Source organism: Corvus brachyrhynchos, unplaced genomic scaffold (assembly GCF_000691975.1).
Source record: "Corvus brachyrhynchos isolate BGI_N302 unplaced genomic scaffold, ASM69197v1 scaffold5, whole genome shotgun sequence".
Classification (NCBI taxonomy): Eukaryota; Metazoa; Chordata; class Aves; order Passeriformes; family Corvidae; genus Corvus; species Corvus brachyrhynchos.
Window position 1 is genome coordinate 7,555,561 of NW_008238321.1, and position 5,114 is coordinate 7,560,674.

The window sequence follows — 5,114 nt, forward strand, 5'->3', positions numbered from 1 at the left end:
CCGTGGGACGCCTGATCTGCTCTTTCCACTGGTGACTCATGGAAAAAAGACTTGTTTTGCAGCGGCGCTCGGCACGCCGGGGGATGCCGCCGTCGTGCCTCGCTCGCCTGTCTTTTTTTAAAGGATCATTGGTATGAAAACATCTGGGACCCCGACCTTCCTGCAGAGCTCGCTCACCTGAAGGTATTTTCCCCCCTGGATGTGTGCAGGGCTGGCTGTGCCAGCCAGGCTCTGTCGGCTGCCTGGGAGGCAGCCTGGTCATGCTCCCAGGGTTGAATTTTTTGGGGATTAGTATTTTTGAGCGGCTCTTATACAACGGCGTTGGAAGCTTGGAGGGTTTCCACCAGCTCCTTGCGTGTTGGTTTCCGCACTCCTGCCAGCGCCGCCGGCTGCACGGGGCCCCCACAAGTCTGTCCCCAAGGTTTGTGGCACAGCCTGGGGTGATGGGGCTGGGGACTCATCCAGGCTTGTCCTGAGTGTCCCCACTGTCCCCAAGACCAGGCAGGACATGGAGAAGTGGGATCTCACTGTGTGGCTTGGCTTCCTGATGCCTTGTAGGAAGCAAGCAGGATCCATTGGTAGATTTGGGTTAAAACACTCAGAACAGGAATGACGCTGATTCCCATTGAGTTCCCAGCCCCACACTGCATCCCAAATACTCACCTTTCACTGCTTTTTCTCCAAGTCCTTCAGAGGGCAGAGATGGAGCACGGCCCTTTCCCAGTGGGACCGGCCCATCCCAGACCCGGCTGCAGCAGGAGTTTGGGCCAGCTCTGTCTTTAACTGAATTGGCTCTTTTAAAAAGTTTTTTTCTTAGAAATGGGCATTGAGAGGGATGTTCCGTGGTGCTTAGTGCTGTGTATCACACCTTCACCCTTTCCTTGCAGGCCACTGGCCGTGCCACTGCTCTCTGGAAAGCACATTAGCAATGTTTTTTGGCGGGGGGGGGGGGGGAGCAGGGTGATGGTTTAGTTTGGAATCTGGCATGGAAAATAATTTCCAACCCCCAAATTAGAAACAGAATAATAATACAGGGTCTTGTTTTGGAGGAGGTAGTGTGTGTCATCCCGCAGCAATGAGAAACTTGTGCTAGAGAGGAGTAAAGAGCTGTGATTTATTTTTTTAACACTCCCCAAAGGACCGACGTGGCTCTGGGATGCTGCTCCCACTCCCTTGTACCCATGCACGGGGATGGGACAGTTGCTGTGGATGTGGGCAGTGGGGTGTCCTTACATCATGTGGGGACTGTATCACCCAATTTCGTTGTTCTTACACTTGGTTTTGTGGAGAAAACGGGATTGTGCCGTGTGGTTTTCTGCCTTGCCCTTCCCTAAGGAGTTGGGATGGAGAGCTGATGCTCAGGGGTGGGACAGGAGCCAGTATTTTGCCATGCTGGGCTGGAGGGAGGCATGAGCAGGCAATGCTTTCTCCTTGGGATTTTCTATTTTGAATGCCATGGATTAGAGAGAATTCACTGTGAGTTGCTCTCTCTATGGTATCTCTCCCCCAGAAAACATCAGGTCCGATGAAAACTGAGTTGGACTCCTAGAGAAGAGAAGTCATGCTGAGGCAGTAGCTAGTCCTGCCTCAGATGGGCTCACTGGCCACCACAGCATTGCCAGAAAACCCTTAAAAATAACGTATTTTTAAAAACTGTGAGGGGTTTTCCCATGTGTGGGAGTGGTGTCTGCTCAGCCAATTTAAAGGCTGAATTCCTGTGCAGAGGAGCCTTCACCCCACTCTATTTCTCTCCCTGTTGGTTATGACACACTCTACACCCAAAATCTGTGCCCAAGCCGGGGTGCCCCATCTGCCTTTGGGATGTCCTCAGGACAGGACCTGGGGGGAGATGTCTGCATGGAGTCAGTCCCTGGGATTTAATAAGACACTTATTGTATGTTAAATATCAAAGGCTGATAGGAAACATGTGTCCCGAGGATTAACAGCCGTGTAAAAGATAAAGCCGTGAGTTAAACCTCCAAACAGCGTGTTTCAAGTTACCCTTCGTGGCTGCAATCTGCACTGTTGGGGTAACCAGGAGTGGGATGGGGAAGGTAAAATGTGTATTGCAGCTCATGGTGCTCCAAAATCTTTGGGATGGGCTTGGGACTGGGCTTTCTCCCAGCAAGGTGATGCCCAGGGATGCCGGATAACACAGGGGTGACGTCAGCTCCTTCTTCCCCCATTTCTTCCTCCCTTTCCACCTCTCCCCCTTCTAATGGTTTTTTTTTCTTTTTTTTTTCCCAGGCCCCAATTTCTCCCCTGTCGAGGCAAACGCTTTGGCTAATTAGCAAAACGTGTCAAAGAAAATGATTAATGTCCCGGGAGGAGGCTGAGCTGCCTTTGTGCCAGCATTGCCTGACTTCTGCTCTTAAAGGTTTTATTAAAAGATAAGGGAGCTCGTGACGGGTGAGCAAAGCATGTGCTTCCCTGGGTGTTAAAGGGTCAGAGAAGGGGGAGACGTGGGGCAGATCGGGGTCACCCTCGGAGGGAGAGGCGAGGGCTCGTGTTTCCCTGCCTCTGTGCGGCACCGTCACCGTGGTGTCTGGTCTTGGCACAGAAAAAGACTTTAAAAAAATGGCTGAATGCCTCCTTTATTCTTCCAGGGGCAGGTAACTCAATCTCCTTAGCTGGGCTATGAATGTTGCTGTGTTATGGGGCTCTGCCTGGCTGTGAGCTCCAGGAGTGATGTTTTAGGGGGTCTCGGGGAGGGGACGCTCAGGATGGGCATTCCAAGGTGCGGCTGGGGTGCTGGGGATTTGGCACAGCCAGGCTCCTGCCCAGGACAGCGGTGGCAGCAGGGACAGAGGTGCTTGGGCATGGGTTTGAGAGACCCTGTGGCCAGAGAGGTGCCCATGGTCAGGCTCAAGCCCAGTGGGACATCCCTGACAGTGTCTGCTGTGGGCTGAAACCCCCATCCCAGCTCCCTCCTGGTGGTCCCATGGCCAGGTGGGCAGCAGAGGCACAGGAGGGAATCTGAGGCACGGTCCCACTGGGCTCCTGCCAGGACCACGTTATACAGCATCCAGCTGTCCTCATCTCTTATGGCTTTGGACATGTTTCCAGCAATCTCCAAAATGCACTCTTTGCAACCCAAACCCCTGCAACCCTCCCAAAACCAGCAGCCCTTGCAGGGGGGTCCTGCAAAAAGCAAAAACTACCCAGCAACTCCACTGTGGGATCACACGAACCAGAGCTGGCAGTGCCACAGCATCCTTGTGCCATGCCAAAATCCCAGCTGGGACACCAGCTCCAGGAACGGGGAAAGGGTGAGAGTGGTGGGAGACCCATCAGCAGCACACTGGTTATTTTATCAAAGCAGGAGCGATTCCCAAACCCAGCAGACACCAATGTCTACAGCCACAGAGGTCTGAGCCCCTCGATGCACATCAGGGAGTTTTTGGGAGGGAGCACAGCTGGCAGGAGCCTCGCGGGGGCTGCAGGAGCTGCTCGGTGAGGTTTTCCTCCAGCAAACAGACCTCTGGGCTTAATAAGCTATTTGTAAAACTCGCTGTGGATAAACAAGAGGCCGTGTGTCAGGCTGAAGGCGGCCTCGCAGGGCTCCGCCGCGCAGGGTGGGACCTCAGCGCAGAAATATTTTCAAGATAAACAGAGGAAAATGAGTCCTGGAGGAGGCTGGAGCCGCTGGCAGCAGCACACCGCTCCTCTCCAAGATTATTTCGGGGCAGGAACTTGGCTTTCTGCACACTGCAGCTTTTTTTTTTTGTCTGCCTCTGAAGGGAACCTCGCGTGCTGCTGATTCAGAAATAAACCTGAGGAGTGGCTGGCACTGAAGGCAGTGGTGAGGAGATGTGGTGCAGAGCCCGAGGCTTGCAGGGGAGTTTTGGGGTGAGGGCGAGGAGCTGGGATGCACAGCTGCTGCTGCAGATCCCCCTCATCAGAGCTGCCTTCCCTGAGGAACCCTTGGGCTGAGGTAACAATATTGGGTTGGGGGTGTTCAGCTTGAAGAGGAGAAGGATCCAGGGAGATTTTAGAGCCCCTTCCAGTGCCTAAAGGGGCTCCAAGAGAGCTGGAGAGGGACTTGGGACAAGGGCGTGGAGTGACAGGACAAAAGGGAATGTCTTTGAACTGACAGAGAGCAGAGTTAGATTGAATATAAGGAAGAAATTCTTCCCTGTGAGGGTGCTGAGGCCCTGGCACAGGGTGCTCACAGAAGCTGTGGCTGCCCCATCTCTGGAAGTGTCCAAGGCCAGGTTGGACAGGGCTTGGAGCAGCCTGGGACAGTGGAAGGTGTCCCTGCCCATGGCAGAGGATGGGACTGGATGGGCTTTAAGGTTCCGTTCAAGCCAAACCATTCCGGGATTCTGTGGCTCCAGTGAGAGCAGCAGAGCTGCCCTGCCTGGCTGCTGGTGCCTCCTGCCCTCTGTCAGCTCCTCCATTTCCCAGCACAGGTAGAGGCAATTCTGTGGTGCCCCAGGGCAGGATACGGGCCCTGCCCTGCCCTCTGCCAGGCTGGAGCTTGGGAAATGGGCTGGGCTCCATCTTTCCATCCCCTCTATCCCTCTAGCTTCATTGTCCTCTTCATCCTCCCCACCCCCTTCATTTCTCCATCCCACCACCCCTGGGCTGTGGAGGTTTGTTGCTGGTTTCCTTCTCCTCTGTTCTGTGCCTGGTCTTTAAACTCCACAATCGTGGATCGACACCCAGCTTGGGGCAAAGCTGGACTTGGGGCACCAAGGCTGGGACCAGCCACAGCCTCAGCAGCCGAGATCTCCCAGCGTATCTCTCCCTCTCCTCCCCACCCCCAGCAAATTTAATTAAAAGTCATTCAGATTCCTTTGAAAGAAAATGTCATCCGTCGACACAATTACACTTTAACTAACCAAAGCTGTTACAGTTCCTATATATATTGGAATCAGGCTGTCGTTATTAGTTCTAAGTAAGTAATTTATTCCCATTATTGTGTTCAAATTACAGGATATTACCCCCTGGGGAAATAATCCTGTTATTTGAAATGTAAAAAAGAATTCACATGGACAACAATGGATTCCTAAATGAAGCCAACAACAGCCCCCAATCCCAGTGCGGCATCACTTGCCTCAGATAGGGAAAATACTAAGTTTCTTTTAAAAAGGTTCTTGTCTCCTCTCTTT